This window comes from Saccostrea cucullata, unplaced genomic scaffold, assembly GCF_032062105.1.
Source record: "Saccostrea cucullata isolate Sc308-1 unplaced genomic scaffold, CSIRO_AGI_Scuc_v1 ctg7973, whole genome shotgun sequence".
NCBI classification, from domain to species: Eukaryota; Metazoa; Mollusca; class Bivalvia; order Ostreida; family Ostreidae; genus Saccostrea; species Saccostrea cuccullata.
The window spans coordinates 1-22,572 of NW_026927234.1; the positions used below are offsets into that span (position 1 = coordinate 1).

Genomic DNA, 22,572 nt, shown 5'->3' on the forward strand with positions numbered 1-22,572 from the left:
TGCTGTCGTTACTGTAAAACTTAGACAATTACTGACCTTTTTACTGCCGGTACTGATAAATTTAGAAAAGTGCTGACAATCTTAGTCGGTGCTGATAAACTTAGACAATTACTGACCCGTTTACTGTCCCTGCTGAAAAACTTAGACAAGTGCTGACATTTACTGATAATTACTGTCCCTATTGTTCTCGCTCTCGGGGAGGCTGCAGTGGTGTGAAAATAATTGTGTGTTATACTTTGCATTTAAAAACAGTCTTTTTTAAATTTTTGATGAAAAAAATCCCAGGCAGTTATAATTTTTTTAATCTAAATATTATTGATATCTGAAAAATAATTCAGAATATGATTTGAAATTAACTATGAGTAAATCAAGTTTAAATTTATGTGTTGAATATATCTATCCCTGTTCAATTAAAGAATTAAGATTAATTAATCATCAAGTTATATTTCTTTGCAGACAGATATCTGACTTAAATGTTGAGCCCCCCCCCCCCTCCCTGTTTTCACGATCGGAAAGTTGTATCAATTTACTTTTTACAAACAGGACAGATGTCTCTTGTTAAAAAAGGAAATCTTCTGAATATTGAATAATTACTGATAGGTAATTCAGTTTCCTAATGTTCTAGGACATCTGTACAAGTCATATAATTATATACCCCTGTTTAAGATTTCCGGTTTCATTTGCTCATATGGGAGTTCCTCTATTGAACAGTACAGTGTTCCATATATAAACTTGTACTATGCCTTGTTAATTCTGTCATTTAAAACATTATTTCTAAATGAATGGTTGGTTGATCGATTACGCAGGGTTCATAAGTACCCAATGTCTGTAAGTCCGAGACTAATAAATAATTATCAGACTAGTAATTATAATTCATGTACTAGCAATTATAGTAATCTTACGGAAAATATTTATATTTACTAGATCAGCGGTAAGACTAATATTAGCAGTAGCGCCATTCTCAAATATTTTTCTTCTCTCCTCTCTCTCTCTCTCCCTCTCTTAAAGATACAAACAGTATTGACATTTTAAGTTACTTAAATACTTGACAAGTGCTTCGTTTATTCACATTGCCGAGGGGGTAGATCACTATTTAGTTTTTAAACTTAATCTTTTTTTTAAAGTATTTTTTTAATCATGATTCAATTATAACAAAAATACTAGAGCAAAGCTCGTTGCAAAGCAACGAGAAGGTCTTCCTTCCTGTTTTGACTGGAAGTGACGTCAGCAAAAAGAAAGCAATGAGCTTAGTCGTCTCCAATCACTTTATAATTTATCAATTTTGCTAAATAATAAGCTATTTTTGGCTACTTCCGGTTTGACCGGAAGTGATGTCGATGGACAGAAAATTAAGTTTTGTGCTTCTTGTGATATATGTTACCCAAAAACTTGTCAAGAACAGCAAAAATATGCATTTTCTGACTACTTCCGGTTTGACCGGAAGTGACGTCGCCGGACGCATTTTGACGACTTCATTAGATTAAGCTTGACATTTTGAACAACTTTGCTTCTTGGACGTATTACAAACTCTCAATGCTTTTTGAGATATCTGGAAAAAACTTTTAGCCCCTCTAGATCCCTTAATTTAGGGGTCAGCCCCTTTTTTTGAGATATCATTCAAAAGATCTTGTAATTCTGCACAAATTTTGTTCTATATGTTTTAACAAAATATTTTTAGTTTAGAAGATAAAAAGCAAAATATGTGTAAATTTTCGCTCTTTTAGGCGTTCTAATTTTTGACCCCTATATAGCACCATCTTGAATAGAGAAATCGAAAAACAACAAGAGGCCCATGGGCCACATCGCTCACCTGAGAAGCTTTGACCATTCTGTTCTTTACCAGATTTCACCCTTGTTATACATAATGCATCCCCACCCTACCCCACTGATCATAATTTAGACATTTTGAAATCTACACTACCCCATGATCCTTCCATGGGCACATAAGTTTCAGCTTTTCTGGCCCAGTGGTTCTTGAGAAGAAGATTTTCAAAGATTTTTCCTATATATTTCTATGTAAAACTTTGATACCCCATTGTGGCCCCGCCCTTCCTCTCGGGGTCATGATTTGAACAATTTAGAATCTACACTATACCAGGATGCTTCCACATAAGTTTCAGCTTTTCTGGCCCAGTGGTTCTTGAGAAGAAGATTTTTAAAGATTTTTCCTATATATTTCTATATAAAACTTTGATTCCCCATTGTGGCCCCACCCATCCCCCGGGGGTCATTATTTGAACAATTTAGAATCTACATTATACCAGGATGCTTCCACATAAGTTTCAGCTTTTCTGGCCCAGTGGTTCTTGAGAAGAAGATTTTCAAAGATTTTTCCTATATATTTCTATGTAAAACTTTGATTCCACATTGTGGCCCCGCCCTTCCACCGGGGGTCATGATTTGAACAATTTAGAATCTACACTATACCAGGATGCTTCCATATAAGTTTCAGCTTTTCTGGCCCAGTGGTTCTTGAGAAGAAGATTTTCAAAGATTTTTCCTATATATTTCTTCATAAAACTTTGATTCCCCATTGTGGCCCCGCCCTTCCCCCGGGGGTCATGATTTAAACAATTTAGAATCTACACTACCCTAGGATGCTTCCACATAAGTTTCAGCTTTTCTGGCCCAGTGGTTCTTGAGAAGAAGATTTTTTAATGACCCCACCCTATTTTTGTCTTTTCTTGATTATCTCCCCTTGCGAGGGGATACAGTGCAGGGAACTAATTTTGTTACATAAACCAGCATCAGGATCAGCATAAGTAGGATCAGGATAAAGCCAGCATCAGCATCAGCATTTTAAAAAACAGCATTACTTGGATCAGCATCAGCAAGCAAAGGATAGAACTAGCATTGACCAAAGTGAAAACAGATAAAGGAAAGTCATTTAATACAAATTAGAAATAAAAATTACCCCCAAAATTTTTTTTAATGGCTTAAAATAGCGATGCTGTTTTTGAATTATCCACTTCTGGCAGGATAATCCTACTTCCGGTAGCATATCTAGCATTGACCCAGTTTCGAACCAGCATCAGGATAAGGATCAAACCAGGATCAGGATAAGGATAACTAGCATCAAAATCAGCAAGAAAAGGAAGCATCAAAATCAGCAAGCATAGGAAGCACCAAAATCAGCATTGATGCTGTAACAAAATTATTTCCCTGCACTGTATGTCCCTTCATTTTAACAATTTAAATTCCCCTTTACCCAAGGATGCTTTGTACCAAGTTTGGTCAAAATTGGCCCAGTGGTTCTTGAGAAGAAGTCGAAAATGTGAAAAGTTTACAGACGGACAGACGGACGGACGGACACACATTTGGTTATATATTGGGTACATCAAGTCCAAGTCCTATTGGATACTGCTTATTGGATACAAAAAAAGTGTACACACGAGAGAGCATTATTTGGGTAGTTACTGTTCAAATCTTATTGGATATTAATCCTCGTGTCCGTATTTTATTGGGTTTTTCTTATTGTTTTTTATTCATTTCAAATTTATTATATATTTAATATTTGCTGGTAAATTCAGACAAGACCGAAAACCTTTGGTTTTGAACCCATATTTTTGTCAATTTCTGTGATATAGCTCTTTTATTGTAACACCTAACTAATTTGTTCTTAGCAATAAGGATATACACCTGTATATTTCAAAATAACTAATATTAAAATATATGAATACCTAAGTGCAAAAAAACTGAATTGTGAAAACACAACTCAACACATCTCAGACTCTGTTCAACCTTTCTTGAATAACAAAATTAAGTATTTATAAGGAGAAACCTTTTTGAGTCGTGACCTATTAATAATAATATAAGCAAATGCCCATTACATGTTGGACAGAATGAAGGTATCCAACAGGCATTGAACAGGTGTCCTATATCTGTTGGGTTGTATTTTGACGAAGGGATTAAACTACCCAAGATAAATTGAACATGTGTACATTGTCCAATTCTAATTGGGTTTCTTGAATCTCCTCATCAAAAGACAACCCAACAGGTAATGGACACCTGTCCATCTCCTCTTGGATATCTACATCCCACCCAACAGGTAATGGACACTTGTCCAATTCTTCTTGGGTTTCTTGAATTGTTTCATCAGAATACCACCCAACAGGTAATGGACATCCGTCCAACTCCTCTTTGATATCTACATCCCACCCAACAGGCAATGGACACTTGTCTAATTCTTGGGTTTCTTGAATTGTTTCAACAGAATACCACCCAACAGGTAATGGACATCTGTCCAACTCCTCTTGGATATCTACATCCCACCCAACAGTAAATGGATACTTGTCCAATTCTTTTTGGGTTTCTTGAATCTTCTCATCAAAATACAACCTAACAGGTAATGGACACCTGTCCAACTCCTCTTGGATATCTACATACCACCCAACAGGTAATGGACACTTGTCCAATTCTTCTTGGGTTTCTTGAATTGTTTCATCAGAATACCACCCAACAGGTAATGGGCACCTGTCCAACTCCTCTTGGATATCTACATCTCACCCAACAAGTAATGGACACTTGTCCAATTCTTCTTGGGTTTCTTGAATTGTTTCATCAGAATACCACCCAACAGGTAATGGACACCTGTCCAACTCCTCTTGGATATCTACATCCCACCCAACAGGTAATGGACACTTGTCCAATTCTTCTTGGGTTTCTTGAATTGTTTCATCAGAATACCATCCAACAGGTAATGGACATCCGTCCAAATCCTCTTGGATATCTACATCCCATCCAACAGGCAATGGACACTTGTCTAATTCTTGGGTTTCTTGAGAATCCCCTCATCAGAATACTACCCAACATGAATGGACACCTGTCCAACTCCTCTTGGATATCTTCCTCCCTTCAATAGTATATACACTAAAAGGTATTGGACATTCTTCTTGGGTTACTCAATTTTTTTTTCATAAGAAAAAAAACCCAATAGGTATTGGACATTGGTTCAACTCTTCTTGGATATTACATCCCAACATTAGAATAAAACCCAACAGGTGATGTTTACCTGTCCAATTCTTCTTGGGTTACTTATACCCTTCATTAAAATTGTCAGATTTGTCTTGGATATTTATACTCTTGCATTAGATTGCAAACCCAATAAGTATGACATTTACCTTCCCTAGCTGAATTTCAAATTTATCTGCATAAACATACAGAAGTCCAAAACATATTTAATACCTTAATTCTAACATTCCACATCTCATTCAGTGTACACTTTACAAATGATAGGAAATATATAAGCATTTTGTGCCTAAACTATTTGGCTTTTAAAGAATTTTATAACCATGTTTGCAAAATTTAAATTTAAATATTGGAACTTGGAGCAAGTCATTACAGGTAGAGCAAGATGCTGAAAACAATACTGATAAATAGATCACACCCTTGATAAAATATTTGCCTTCAGTTGCCAAGATTGTGTTGTATTATATGGAAAATTTCTATAATCCTGTTTATTACAGATACATGTACAATGCATATTTCCCCTGTAATAATAATATACTTCTGAGATGTAAAAGAATGGATTAAATAGTCACCGATGTTAAAAGATATTAAATGATCTCATTAATCTGGTTTGGAAATCACAAACTTAGTTTTGAAGCCGATAAAACAGTGTCGCACCAGAAAACTCAGTTACAAGTACAATGAATGAATTCGTTGTATCAAAACTTTAAAATAATTGATGCACTATGTCCAAATCTTTTCGACAAATCGGGATAAAGATATTAAATTAAATCATCACTGTTATAAGTCTTAGAGCTAGAGAAAAGTCAATACATGCCCAAATTTTACATGTAAGACTTTAATTTGATCCTATATTTCAATAAATGTCAAAATGGTTTTATTTTTGTTTCTGTTCAATACTTTCTTCTACAGGGTCTCTCATGGCCTATACTGTATGATACCTCCATTGACCCTGCTGTTTTATATTGCCATATGTTTATCCAGTAGCAGTGGTTATGCTCAGGCAATCTTTGAAATATTCCTCATTTCATGCATCTCCTTCAGTTCTGCCTCTGTCCATTTTATTCATCCTGCAATTAAATAAAGGCATTTCTTTGCCGTATAAAATATGTTTTTCTTGACTACAGCAAGATCACCCTTTATGTTGATCAAACCCAACCAAGAAGTAGCAGTATATTTCTTATTCAGAAATATGTAATGATAAATAAAATGGAAGAAAAACTAAATTCTATCAACTCTTTTTTTTCCTTCTATGTCTAACTGCATCTTCATCCTAACCCCCATCCGCCATAATTTTATCAAAATGGAACCATCATTCAACACACAAAACGATGTTGCATATTACTTAGACAGTATGTTAGTTACTGATTGTTAAGAAGTAGATTTTACACCTACTTCTTGCAAATTTTAGACTTCTAATGTAACACTATCAGTACATTAGGGGTACATAATCTTCAAAAACATCTCTACACTTAATGATAAAGCTTTCACATTAGTATTGTTTTTAGCCCAATGGTTCTGCTAAAGAGGATTTAAAATTGACCCAAACCTTACTAACTGCATTGAAATTATATTGACAGGGACAGAGACACACTTGACACTCCATCCCCCCTTCCTGGGGTATGCTTTGCACAAAATTTAATTAAAATTGACTTAGCTGGATAGAAGTTGAAAATATGAAAAATTACAGTCAAACAGATTATGAATAACTTTCAGCACATCAGATATGAAGTAGTGATCCTTAAATAAAATACACCTACAAGATGAAGCTGTTTTATCCCTTTGAAGTGATATCTAGTATTGTTTCTTTTCCTGTATGCCACCTCTATCAGAACAATATGTTATACATGTATTAACATAACCTATGACCGTATAGTACCCCAGTATTTACTTTACAATTAATTAAGTTCTGGAACCAACCCTCAGATGCCCTTAAAACAAATGATTCTAAACTGGCAAAGGTAAATGGCATCGGAAGAATTTAAAATAAAATGATAGTACAAACAAGCAAACAGTGTGCATAAAAATGTTGGCAAACACTAAAAAATAAATACTAAGGTACTTTCTCAAACTTTACATGAATACTAAAGAGGTTTTATGTAGCTGTACTGCACATACCAAAAGCTTTCTTGCAGTTAAAAGTTGGTTGCCTAGTATAGTTATGTAGTATGTACAAGTTTTCTCTTCTAATTTAAGAAGCGAAAATGTCTCTAAAAATCTTATGGTTGGCATGAAGTATTCCAGTTCATTTTACTGATTACTTACAATTGTCCTATTTCTGAGGGTCATCTTCTGATGGGTGTGTTCTCTGCAATGTTCACAATTGAAGTTCCTGTTTAACCTGTTACATATTGAAAATCGTCAGTGAACATGATTATGGTTTTAATTTCCATTGTAATTATTGATTACTTTTATAAAAAAAAAATCTAAACAAATTTATTGTAACATAATACCAAGAAAAATATCTATGTAATATAAATGGAAAAAGGGAATCATTATCTCCAGTTATCCTAAAATCACAAGTAAGCATTAATCATATAAATTCACATACGTAAACCCATTAGCTTTTTGTGCTATTAAATCATAGTCATCGCTGTGCAATAAAGGAAATCAAGTACTAATCCACAGCTTCGTGGCAATAAAGTTACTATCCCCGAGTAAAAAGTGACAAGCCCAAATATAGAGGCAAAAATTAAAAAGTAACATTGAAAAAAAGTTAATCGTGAAAAAAAGTCAGGGGCCCGTTTCATCAAAAGTCGTAAGTTAAGCCTTAACTTAGGCGTACTTCCGGGGATTACGCCAAAATTTAGTCTAGCTTAATTTGCGTTTCACCAAGTGGCGTAAGTCTAGTCGTAAAAGATACGCTTAGTCACAGAACTAAGTCCTTGACAACGTTGCATTGCGCTGGCGCAAAAACATAAACATTGTCCAAAGCGTACAAACATGTATAAATTGTAGCACGTCAAAGTACAGAATAACACAAGTTATAGATAAATTAATACTTGCACTAATTGAAACATGCATGGGTTTATAGTGTTATGTAAGAGACATGATTTTTGGAAATTTAATTACAGCCATACCCCCTCTTCCCGAAATTATAATAATAATAAATTTCATGATTCGATAAATACTGATTCTACTAACAAATACTAATAATTAAGTTTGAGACAGAATACGATTTAAAAATTTTAATAAAAAATGTATATGCAAGCAAAAATAATGGAAACAAAATGCAAACGATTTACATATGAACACATTTTGAGTCAAGAAATAATATTTTACACGTTCACTACTATGGTACATGTAAGATAATCCTCTCTGTATTTATTATTTGTTTGTCAATTCAATTGATACATAATTGTTCAGTTATAGAAAAAAAATCTTTACTATCCGCAGATTAAATGCGATGTATCGTTTTAAAAGTACGCAGAGAGAGAGAGAGAGAGAGAGAGAGAGAGAGAGAGAGAGAGGTTTTGAAAAATGACTACAAAGATATTCTTACAAAAATTCTCTGCTTGTGTGGTCTCTGTCTTTAAAATTTAGTTACAGCTACTCTTTATTTTGTTTTCATTAAAATGTAAGTAATGCAGGAAATCAAAAACATGTATATTTTCAACTTATATGTGCTTTATATGCGCTCAGATTATCTTATACTATGTAAGATTTGCTCTTTTAAACAAAATTATGAAAATTAAAGATGTCTTCTGCATCAATGTTTGTCTGAGAAAAAAAAAATTAGGAATAATTCATTCTTGAACTTAACTGTGTAATTATCACCGTCTTACATCGATATTATAAAAGCAATAATTTATTACCACTTTCAAAAATCTCTTATTGTCTATGAGACCCCAACCCCCTTCCTGGGTTGGGGTCTATGATTCGCCGGGAACATCACTTGTCCCAGATACCTAAGAAAATAATTACTTTCGTTTTTAACTAAGTAATCTGTACATTCAATGTTAATTAATCTGCAAATTCGGGAGATTTTCAAGCGGGGTGTAGATATACAGTTATATATGTAAATTGTTTTACAATACCTTAGACATACAATACCACAATCAAATGTGTTTGAATGCATTGTCAGAACGTAAGAAATCTCTAATAAGACCATCTTTTCTTCTCAGCAGAAATTTATCAAAATATTATTTGAGTATGTTATTACTCAAATCAACTACGTCCCCAAGTAGTTGTAACAACCCCCCTCCCCCCTCTTCATAATATGTATAATTAAATAATGCATTGTTTGTATTTTAAATTCTTCTTAGAACCTTACTTTTTATTTAGAACTCGTTAAAATTAATAAAAAGGCCTTATTTTAACTTTACGCCCTAACTTACGCCTACCCATGAGTAGACGTAAAATTTTGGCCTAAATTTAGTTAGGCGTAACGATACACTCTTTAATGAAATGCAAATATTCGTGCTAGTCCCGACTTTATAGTCTAGTCATTCTACTGAAAAATGAGAACTAATTGCAACAGTTTATATTTTAATGCAGATTTGTAGATAAGCTATTAGTAACTCACATATAAAAAGTTTAGAAAAATTCACTCAGGGGAAAGTTGGGAAATCGGAAGATTAAAATTAGGGATCAGTATGAATTTAGAATTACCCATTTGCACACCGTACTATTTCTATATGAGCTTTCTATGACAGACAACCTGTAAACAATAGCCAATTAGCATTTAAAGTTGTTGTTTTAACTTGTAGTTTGTTATGCAATCAAAAGTAAATTAAAAAAATTATATATTTTGATTTTCAAAGAAGTGGAGTTTTGACTTCACCGGCCAAATATCATCTACACAAATATAATGGTTGCAATTACCATTCATGTAAACAACAAAGTATGGAACGCTGTTTGTATTCACAATATACATGTACGTGAAATTCCTAAATGTGAATGTGTTTACTTTCATTTTATCTGTAAACACCTGATAGATAGTTTTGGAATTTATACACAAGAAACAAAAAATGTATGGAACACAAGTAGTATACAAAATAAGTGAAAACAGCCTTTTCTAAAGAATTCTGCAAGGAAGCTTATCATACAAGTACATGTACAATGTATATCAGAGTTGTTACAATTGCATCATCACAGAATATATTTTGATTAAATATATAGAAAATTTATTGAAATTTATCATTTTGAAATAAAGAGTACAGAATTTAGGAATCACATGAGCAGGATTTGATTTGAAGGTCTCCAAGTTAAAAAAATCAAATATTTAATTCCATTCAGGCATCTCCGGAACTTGAATTTGAACTGTGTGATTCAAACAATTTTTGCTCTCCAGATTTACTGCTTATAGCTTTCGTAAAGAGTATTGAACCTTATATAAAAAGCCAATTGATATTGACCTTTTTCTCTATAAAGACTGCACCATGCATCTATGCATGTACAAAATCTGCATTATGTTTATAGTAGTGGAAATAATTCAAATGGAGTCGTTTAGACAGAATTAAATGCTTAAATGCTCTTTTTTCTAAAATTCTTAATGTAACTTTTTAACAAAATATTTTAAACCCATTTTTAAAAACTTCTCCTTGTAGATCATATGGTCATTTTTGCAACAGTAAAATGCCTGATGTAGCACTTATTGAAGCTCCATTTTATGAACCTGGTGATAACGGCGTTTCCGTGAGCATGCTTTAGAATGTGAACAATCATGAACACTTTCAAAGTCACTTCTTAATAAGAGCAACTTTAAACAAAGAAAAGTAGATGGACGTGAATCTCTCTACTATAATTGTACAGTAAACAGCAAAATGCCTGATGTAGCACTTATTGAATCTCCATTTTATGAACCTGGTGATAACGGCGTTTCCGTGAGCATGCTTTAGAATGTGAACAATCATGAACACTTTCAAAGTCACTTCTTAATAAGAGCAACTTTAAACAAAGAAAAGTAGATGGACGTGAATCTCTCTACTATAATTGTATATTGTTTAATGTCCCTCTCGAGAATTTTTCATGCATATGGAGACGCCACCACTTGTCAGTGGAGAGCTGCACATTTTGTTCTATACTCAACACTTTGGGCCATTAAGCAGTGAGGGATCTTTTTCGCGCCAGCGTCCACTGCGACACGGGACCTCGGTTTATACGGTCTTATCTGACCGGTATCCACATCCCACAGTGGGATTCGAACCCGCGACGTAAGGATTGACTCCTTACTTCGCAACTCTAGAGCAGATGCTCTAACCCCTGCACCATGCGGGTGAATTCCTAAATTAAAGCCAAAGTCTTATAATTTCTATTACTGTTAGGATAACATATTTGGGGAAAATATAACAACTTTTACATATGAATTTGAACAAGTAAAAATTGAGTACCAGTATCTACCAAGAGTTTAACATTTAATTCTTCCTTGAAACAAATACTTGGCTTGCTCTCTTTTACTTCATTCCATTTGTGTAAGTGCTTTAATTTGACCTTAGATTTTATTTTTATCAATAAGAATAAAATAATCTACTGTGTGCTTTCAACTGCCCCCCCCCCCTCTTTAAGTAACATTACATAGCAACGGTTTGAAATACATTAAGATTTAAGAAGGGTAACAATATAATAATTATTAACTGCGCAGAACCTTTGCGAGCACATTTCACAATTTTTTGTACTCAATGCAATTTAATTACTGTTGATTCGACCACATCTTGGTCAACAATGATCATTTTCAAGGGATAACAATTTCAGATTTTATCCAAAAACGTGTCTTATCTTTATATTATTGAATGTAGTTGAGGGTATAATTATACTGAAAGAAATCTTGAAATACTTTTTGGAATATTACCATCGAAGCAACATTGACTGCATGTTGCTATGTTCTTATTACACAGGATGGCGTGGTTTCATTATATTGTAACCGAGCAGAAACAAGACCAGGTCACACTTAAATCTTTATTAAACAGCAATAAACGGCAATGGCATATGCCTATAAAAGAATATACATAATTATAACTTTGAATAGAATGAAAAATAACATAAGTAATGAAAAATTAACAAGTTATGAAAAAGAAAAGTATTTCAGAAGCAAATACCTTTACGGACAGCACGAGGAGTTGTGACCTTGAAAACTGGCTGGCGGGACAAGTAATTTCAATCGAACATGAGTATTTACACCTAGACCTACTGCGCAAGTGGGTTGAGTTGATTTTTAAAAAATACGCCAGTCAGGAATGAGATTACAAATGAGTATTCGACAAAAGACTTTACAAAATGTCAGAATCATACTCACTTAATTCAATAATCGAATAAGAAATAAGTTAACAAAAGTGAGTACGGTATTAGCCTAAATAAATATATGAAATAAAATATATGTAATTACTTGGTCACATTATGGAGGGTAAAAAATACATTGATCAATGTTGATCCACTTGATATGAGTAAGATAGCACGTTTATTAAACTCATGAAAAGAATTACCCTGTTAGGGTACCCGGGTGTGGGGTGGGTTCAAGTTCTGATCAAGCAAGAACCATCATACTCATTATAGTGTACAAGCATTTAATGATACTGAAACAGAGTATTTTTTTTTTATTTCTGAGCATTTTATACAAGTTACCAACCAATCATATTGCAGGGACTTAAAACTGGCGTCACATGTTGAAAGAAAATTTTCTGGAGGGTGGACAACACGACTACAATGTAATCTATGGGGAACAGCTTTGCTGTGCGTAAAAAAATTTCAGATTTCAGAATATTTTTTGACAAAAAAAAAATTAACAACCTACCTAATCCAGAATAAAAACATATAAATCTATTTCGGGGAGGAATGGGGTTCTATGAGATTTTCTCACAATTTTCTTCATATACGGGGAAAACCTTTCAGTTACAAGAGGGAATTTTTTTTTAGGGGGGGGGGGCATTTTCTGCTACTTTTTCATAAAAAATTCTTATTGGGGGAAGTCCCCCGACCCCTCTAAATCTGCTCCTAATTATTTTCGGATATTACCTTTCATATGAATTGAAGCATCTTTATTGTTTCTTAACTTTTGGTGATATTTCGTATATTCATGCTATATTTAGCATTGCTGAATACCGAAATTTTTCATGTAAAATTCATTTATAATGTATACATGGTTACCACCGATTTACATAAATCTTTTGAATAATTTCTTTGAAGCATTTATCGCAAAAGAATGCATTTTGAGTATGTGTGTAAACTAACGTAGTGACTGTATTCGTGTTTGTAAAGGTTCATTGTTCAAAAGTAGGTGATATTCTCAATTTACATTGTTTCCATGGCAACCAACACATATAGTAACCCATATTTAATATTTTTCCAATTCAGTTTATTCAGTTAAGTTTATTTCCCTACTTACATGTTTTTTAAAAACCAGTATAGAAGTTTCTACTTTACACTGTACATTTAAAACTTAATCAGAGTGAAAACAAAACGTCCCCATAATGACCTCAATTTTTCAATTTTCCCATGTATAAATTTTTCTAAACTTTCTTTTATATATTCAGATCATATCATAGATTGATTAAAACTAAGTTTTGAAACTGTTGCAATTAGTTCACATTTTGATGGAAAATTTGATAATTTGACTAGACTATTTACGCCGGCGTAGCGCTACGACTGGGCATACGACCTTTGATGAAACGGGCCCCAGGGTATTAACTACAGATGATTCTTTTTAAAATTAAAGTTTAATTTAATTTTCGCTAGTAAAATTTAATCATATATAAATTAATGATTTAAAAAAAGAATTTAAATATTCCTTTTCTGGTCATTCACTAGTTCGTCTAATTAAAACGAAGCAAAAATCATTTTGTTTTCATCTTGAATCATTTAAAGCCATATATGGCGTATGTACAATGAAAATTATTAGACTAGAATTATGAGAACTTATTATTTGTATCATTACTTTATATAAACATGATAAAGATAGAAATTTTCCGTAAATTACAAAATCCAAGTCAATTGCGTTATAAAGATATCAAAATTTAATTTGGATTCTTGGAATTTTCTCCGACTTGGAAGAAAATACAAAAGATTTAAATAACACATTACAGAGTAGATAAAATCGTATTATTAGTTAAAACATTTTTGTGACGTCACCTTTTGTTAAACCTGGTTCAATAAATTTGTTATTGTCCTGCACCCCGTCCAATAAGTTACCTGTAGGTGTCCAATAAGATTCAACTTATTGGACAGGTACAAGTAACATTCAAATGAGAACAAAGGGCGAGGCAAATAAATAAACAGCACTTAAAAGACAATGACAAATCAAACAATTTAATATGAACAATAATGTATGAAATTAGTAGCGTTAAATGAAATTAGTAGCGTTAAATGTTAACATTTCACAATAAAATGTCACAAATAATCCACAGTGAATTGAGTGTCTCACATTCATTATTGAAGACTCATCCGTGGCTCCGATCATAAATTTCCTAAATTCACCGTTCATTAAATGCTATATATTAGATTCATTTCACAATGATTGATCCATGGAACATATATAGAATCCAAGGGACACAAAAGATGAATGAGAAGCATGCGTTTTCTTACACAGAACCTTGGGCTTTTTTGCTTTTTTAAATATTCACTTTTTCCGCATTTAGCACAAAATGTCGCTCATGAAATTCCAACGGAATTTGTAGTAATTTCGATCGGTATTTTATGAACATTTTTCCACCTAGTCCCGCGTTGTTTTAGCAAGTGTCTGTCGCTGTTTTAAGGGATGGCTGCAGTAAAATCCTTCCGAGTTCGAAACCTGCACACAAAAGAGTAACCGTTGCATTAAAAAAAAATCATCAGAAATGATCTCTCAGTTTAATAGAAAATGCTTATACAGTGGTTGGAGTAAAATCCTTCAAATCTTACTGCTTTACAAAAATTACCTGTTAACAGAAACTATTTCTTGCAAATTCCGAAGCATAAGGATATATGGTAGAAAACTTGAACTGAGGCATCTTGGTGTAATCGATAAATGGCATCCTCAAAACTGCCGATTCTGAAGGTCTTTTTTCAAAATTAAAATGTGCGTCCTCATCCGTGGTCCTTGCGTTATTAAATGAATAAATTGTAAAGAATTTAGTAGAACTGACTTTTACGCATGCGTAGTATGGTTAAAAAAATGTCGCAATGCGGATAAATAAGACTAAACAAAGTTAATGTTCATATTTATTGATATAAAACACCTCTCGATGATTCCTACTATTCATAAAGACAGAAGGAAAACCAAAACTGGCTTTCTTTGGCCTTACTTGATGAACAGTGCCAGGTAGTCATCCAAGCAGAACGAGACCTTACCTGTGACTGTCCAATAAGTTAACAATGGAAGTGTTTGACAGTGGTGAAATGTTTTAAGTAAGTTATAAGCCTCAAACTGACCATTATGTCAGATATTAGACTCACCTCGGCGCTAACGCGCCTCGGGTCGTCTAATATCTGACATAATGGACAGTTTTCGGCTTATAACCATTACATAAAACGGGGTTGTTCTCCGTGCTCCGAATTGTATGAAAAGCTTTAATTTAAATGTATTAACTATATTTCTTTACTTAATTTTGTATTTTTCAAAAATATATTTTCTCAGTTACGCCATATATGGCTTAAAAAAACGCTACATAATTGCATGACACTTATCATTGAGCTGATTGGGTGAATGTATATAATTTAATAATGAGATATCTGTGAGGCATATATGTACAAGCAAATATTGCTATATTAAACAAAGGAAAGGGGGAAATTCAAATTAGGAAATAAAAGATTGTTTTTAAGTAATTAAGTCTTGTAGTACTGCAAAATGGATGCAGTTGTCGAGATTTATAGATAATATGAGCATGCTGTCTGGAATATTTCCATATTAGAGAATTTAATAGCAAAAAAAGAGTGAAAATACCGGTGGTGCTTTTCATGTATTATATGTGTATTTTAAAATTCCTAATAGCCCAAGGGGATTCCTCAGTGCAGAAAACCACTAGCCCCATCCTCAAAAATGGAAGCCCCGGGTGTAGCGCGATGCTAATTACACACCCATCATGTGAAATAGTTATCTATAGTAGCCCTATATCAATTTCAGTATTGTTTTTAATTAAAACAGATGACAAAAACAGTAATTTAAAAAAAAAAATCAAAATAAAGCAGACACTCAGTCAAAATCAAAGACAGAAAGAAGCACAGTTTTGACTGAAAGTTTTTCAGTAATACAATGAATCTCTTAAGTTACATATCAGATGAGATAAACTTACATACAATTATTTAGTTGTTGTCAATTATCCCATTTATCATCATCTCAACTCACTTTGCGATTGTAATACTGTCTACATGAACCGATAATTAACAGCTGATTTATGAATACACGATTGTTAAAATTTTCATTTCCCTTTCCAATATACATTGTCAGAACATACTTAGTTGGTTATGATATAAAATAAAATTAAATAATAAACACTTTCGATTTATTAAAGATTATCTAACAATATACGATCATTTACTAAATACTTCTCGCCCTCAAGAGAGTTAAAAAGACAGAGAAAATTCAAAATACAAACAAGTACAACTTAGGATTAATTGTTCCGATATATCTATTTTAATTTTGTGCACAATTGTTTTCAAAATTAAATTAAAATCTTTTTTCCTTAAACAAGAACCCAGCAATGTATAAATATTAATCGAATTAACTTACCTTTTCTCTTGTCAATCAGAAAATCTTGTTGACATTAAGTGTTTCTTATAGTCGCCATATTTTTTTTCATGAAAACAAACGTTGTTATGATCAGGATCAACGGAAGTTGATTTTCGGAACTCTCGAAAATTTAGAGTTCCGAATGTAAAACTGAAACACAAAACACGGTGCGTCCGTGAAAGCAACTTTTTTGGACACTTTTTTGGACAAATCGTCGTGTCCAAGTTTTGTTGGGTACTAACCTGCAAATACCCAATTATGGTGTTTTAAGCATATTCAGCGACACTTCTTATTGCGTATACCCAATAAGCAAAAAGTACCCAATAAGTACAATCTTGGCATGAAAAATACCCAATAAATGCACTCTCGTAAACACGGACGGACAGACGGACGGACGACGGACAAAATGTGATCAGAAAAGCTCACTTGAGCCTTCGGCTCAGGTGAGCTAAAAACCACTATGCACAACTTCAATCCTTCTATTATCTAAAATCAGTAGAATTTTTGCTCCAGCTTTAGCCGTCTCTGAGCCTTTGTCTGGAAACGAAAGCCTATAAATTTTCGTTTAAAGGGAAATAACTCAAAACCGGAAGTGACTTTTTGAAATTTTAGATAACATTCTGATAGAGTTTAGTAACGTCTATCAACTCTGAAAATTTGAGCAAAATCCATCGAGAAATGAGTGAAATATGAGGCCTCGAAGTTGGCGTCTAGGAAAAGGAAAAAAAAAAAGAATAATAAGAATAATCTTAATCATCAGAATCAGTAGAAGGTCTTCCGTTGGAAACGGAAGACCTTAATTACATGTTAAGTACCTTCCATTTTTCCCCTGTAGTTATCGGTGAATTGGAATTAATTTAATTTTATGTGCCGAAATTAAATTTCATCTCATTAAAGTTGGTAGGCGTAGGGGGTGTTATGATGTTAAAATAAGGCAGAATGCGGACTTGTCTAGTAAAATATTACACGAAGTAGTGAAAATTGGAAGTCATTAGTCCGTCGAACCAGTGCTCACAAATATTTATTTCGAACCCTCTAGCATACATGTATAAGTCCCCCCCCCCCCCCCCCCCATGCACACACGTTACATGTACATGAAAAAAAAAATCTAGTATACCGGTACTTGAATATGATTTATAAAAATGTGCAAGTTTTTTTGAATGATGAAAATTTCTTTGTCCATTTGATCAATTTATACCCGTAATCATTATTTATTTCATTCATTTTTCATTAACGTCTTTCCTTTTCATAAGATTAAGATTATCCGCTAACTGTAGGTGCCCACTATCTTCCGTGACGAGTTACCATTCATCTCTCTTTCTCTCCCTCATCTCTCCAAAAAATCAATATCGACCCAGGCAAAGTTTAAAATACATTGTATAGTTAAACTCCGGCTGATTTTTTATTTTACTGTCGTAATACTACTGCATATAAATTGTGTTTGATTTTTAATTATTCTTAATTACTGATTAAAAGGTAAGGAAATATACAATGAACTATTTTTATTTGATTGATAATCAAACAAATTCATCACTCCACTGTCTCACACATACACTAAGTAACACGACTTAACAAACAATATTAGGAACCAATAATTTTTACAAAACTTTGGATGTAATGTACCCCATCTCATATATTAATTTTTGCTTAAATCTTTAAACAATTTGTGCCTTTCCCCGGTTGGTTTTTACATCAATCTTCTTTTTCATTAATCTTTATTTTATCTTACGTCGGTATATTAAAAAAAAAATTATTTAATCTAAGAAGAGGTTGAAGGATTGTAGATTGCATATTTATATTACGTATGTGTTGGTGTTGAATTTCTCAAATTCAAACTGTCTTGAAGAAGAGTCTACCTGTTGCCGTAATGTTGCGTAACAAACTTCCAGTGAAATCCGGCGACTGTTCTTCTGTATAATACAGCAGTGACACCTATTGTCTTCTTTACCCGCTACCGTACACACTCGGATCGCCTCAGGCGATTTCTTCTACACACAGGTGCTTCACAGAGTTTCCGATTGTATGTTGAATGATTATGTAATTCGGCTGGATACCAGCTAAACGACTTGAATATTTTTGGACGAATAAAAAGCACAGTGTTACTGTAAAATCATGATACTGGTTTCAATACCGAACAAAGCTATGAAACGTCGATTTATTAAGTTAATTAAATTTATTAATTTTTTGTACCTAAACAGATAAAAAGGAGTACAAACTTAAACACGTCAGTATTAATTGTGTGTTCTACTTTAATAAAATAAATAAGTACATGTTCAGCGTTCTTCATTAAGTTCGCACGTGCCCCCCCCCCCATTTTAATTTGAAAAGACAAAAAGAAACTAGATCCATGTGAACGTCTACCGACACTCTAGTTGAAAACAACATAATGATTGATATTAATTTCTATCAAAGTTTTGTTTCAGTAGTATGCATAGCCAAAAGATGATAATATAAAATGTCATAGTTTTTCATGTATTCGAATTAAAATAACACTTTCAGGTGGGGATCCAGAAAATCCATATTCGAAAATCAGCTAAAAGATGTACATTATTTCAAAAGAATAATGCGGACAGTAACTAAATCAATGAATGTCAAAGGATCAATGATCAATGCAGGCCCGTAGTCCCCCTCCCCCCGCCCAATGAATAAAATAAAGTCTTTTCTTTTTAAATTTAAACCCCCCATATGTCTTTTAATTTTGGTTTCTTCTTGCAAATGCTTGGATTGGGGTATGAAACAAATATGGGCGGCCTCCACATAATTAAAAATTTTACATAACTATAATAACAAACGCCTTTCTTCAAAAGGGGGCACCCACGGCCTCGCCGCGCGCTATGAGTTTATTAAAATTATTCAAACTAATTTGAATAAATTAAATTAAAATTGAATAAAACACATCTAACCTAACAGTTTAATTCTTTAAATTAATGTTAAAGAAAGTCAGGGAGTCAATGTTAATTAAGAAAATATTATAAAATGCATGTCATGTAATAACATTGTTTTATTATAAAAAGGAAAAAACCTGTGTAAAATTTCATATCTCACTACTAAAGGAAGATTTTTATTTTTTTAATTGCTTATCTTTTTGAAGGTTTTGAAATTTTATCCCTTCTCTTGAAAATATTTTTTTTACAAATCAATTTTCTATAAATGGATCAAAGAAGCTTTTTTTTTTCAAAGATATCATCTGGACATAGTTAAAAATTATATGAAAAAACAAATAAATGAAATAATAATATATGTTAAAATAAAAAAAAATATCGATTTCACACCACTGCAGCCTCCCCGAGAGCGAGAACAATAGGGACAGTAATTATCAGTAAATGTCAGCACTTGCCTAAGTTTTTCAGCAGGGACAGTAAACGGGTCAGTAATTGTCTAAGTTTTTCAGTACCGACTAAGATTGTCAGCACTTTTCTAAGTTTATCAGTACCGGCAGTAAAAAGGTCAGTAATTGTCTAAGTTTTACAGTAACGACAGCACATTGTCAGTAATTTTCTAAGTTTGTCAGTAAAAAATGGGAATGTCAGTACGTTTTTGACTTAGTAGTGTCTTAATTAATACAATTTTTATTTTTAAGGTTAAAGGTCATGTATGAACTTTTTATTTATTAATTAGGTTGTGCATTGTTTTTAGTTTCATTAATCATGGTATTGTGAATTCTGATAACAGATGCCTTTGAAAATATTCATACTTATGCATAGCACTGAAAATATACTTACATATTTTTTTCTTTTAGGAAAAGCATTAGAAGAATGCCTGCATGGGAAGAAAAGTTTTGGACTCTGAAAAGGGAGATGTGACAAATACATTTTGACAGTTATTGATTTCCACTGAAACCAATGTCCACAAGAAAGAGGAACATAGTAGTTTTACGTTGATTCACAACTTTAAATTCAAGAATGTACAGTTGGTTTTATTATAAAACATGACATGTACGAAAAACATTTTCGTGAAATGTACTCTGTCTTCGATACTTATTTATGTGTATGTGATTTGCAGGATAGGATGTGGGTAACATATACTGTCAAGAATCTTGATTTTTTTAATCTTATGTTTGTAAAAAAAATTTGTAATAAACAAAGTTAAAATTACTTTTTGTTACTTTGTATATATTAATTATGATGTCCAGACTTCCGCAGTACCGACTTGGAAGAAAAATCTTATTTATAAATTGCATAAGGCTTTATTCACTAAAATGGAAAACAGAAATTAACTTTTGTGGTAATTAAAGATGGTATTTAATTAAATTTAAGATCTGTAATTATCAGATTTAATATATCCTAAATATGGTGTTTAATGGTTGTAAATATTAACTTTACTTTTTTGTAAAGTCAAGACAATGTGGGACATTACATCATATTTAAGTGCATGTAAAGTTAATGTAAAGGTTACCTTTTCCAACTTTGACTTTTTTCAGAAAAGCCAATTAAAGGCATTGTAAATAATAAATTTACATTATCTTTACTTGTTTTGTAAAGCCGAATTTTCATGCAGTGCAAGTAATTGGCATAATTGAAATATATCTACACCTGGCCATGTTCTGCATATTACTTCCCCATGCCAATTTCAATGCATGCATGCTAACCGCTTCCCAGTACTTTCAGTACTTTGATTATACATTTGTATCAATCAGAATATTTTCTACATTGTTTGATGACATATTCAAGTGTAGTACATATGTGTACTAATGTCTAACATCCTATTGTCTTCATAGATAGTGAACCTCATCATGGTCAAACGGGTTATCCACTTTAGTTAATTTTCCCCACTTTTGAAAATTATTTTGTAGAGTATTTTGTTCATTTATTTTTATGCATCATTATGTGCACATGTGAATCATTAGTTTTATGTAATGTGGTCATTAAACAACTTAACTTTTAGATAATGTTGCACAGTGTTTATAAAGTGAAAAGACTCATTTTTTCATTACTTATGTTTTATATGTCACATTTTGCTGGAAACTGACCAATAAACAACGTAAACTTTTTTCAGAGCCTTGGTCATCTTTTTCAGAGTTATCACCCATGACAAAAAAATCTTGGTGATAAGTTGGTGGAGAGACGTAAAATATCCCACATGAAGACAAAACCAATCAACTACTGTCTCCCATCGACAGACCAACACTTTTTTCACAGACGATCAAACTCTTAATTCTACAGACATTTCCACACTACCAAGCTACACACCTATCTGATAGTCAGGATTTAATTCCTTCAACCAAAGATCAAACTCAAGAACAGGAAACACATAGTTCCTCAGAAGAGGAAGATTTGAACGTCAGTGATCATCGTCAGAGCCAGAGTCACTTCCTATTGCAGACGTACCACAAACTGTGACTGTTTTAACAAAAATGGTCAACAATATTCAAACAAACAAAACAAAAATGGCCTCAGGAATTCATCTCAAGAAATATGATGACAGCGATAATGTTCACTTGTGGATTTCAATGTTTGAAAATTGGCAAAAATTCCATAATGTGACTGACCAAGAAGCCTTACCGGCAATTGCATGTAATTTCGAGGGACAAGCAGCCACATGGTTAAATACTTTAACAGCAACCCAGAAAAAAAGTCTGGACACATTCAAAGAGTGCTTGATAGACAGACTCTCAAACAAAGAAACAAACACTCTTCCTGGCCTGAGAAAAGGAACCAAGAAAGCATATGTACCATGTAGAGCAGGTGAAACAAGGTGGCTGCCCCATACGTTGAGAGCACTAACAAACCTTATGAATGGATGGAATGCATTAGTTTTTCATCTAGAGCAGGTACAATAGAATATAACTATAATATGGTTGATTTAGTATGTAGAAAGCACAACTGAAAATTAGTATGCACCTAACTTTAATTTCAGATTCAAGGAGAAATGAGAGAGGCAGCAGCAAAGGCTAGAAATTTCTTACAGTGTATGAAAGACAGGTAATTACTTAATATTGACCCCTTCCTCATCCCAAAATATAGATT

At 33.0% G+C, this 22,572-nt stretch overlaps 1 long non-coding RNA gene across 1 annotated transcript; it reads right to left on the minus strand.

Moving 5' to 3' along the window:
- Nucleotides 1-5,389: 5,389 nt before the first annotated feature.
- LOC134273789 (uncharacterized) lies at nucleotides 5,390-16,654 on the minus strand. Its single transcript, XR_009993490.1, has 3 exons — nucleotides 16,607-16,654; nucleotides 7,234-7,309; nucleotides 5,390-6,038 (listed from the first exon to the last, which is right to left on the minus strand). It is a non-coding gene; the product is annotated as an uncharacterized LOC134273789 (long non-coding RNA).
- Nucleotides 16,655-22,572: the final 5,918 nt, after the last annotated feature.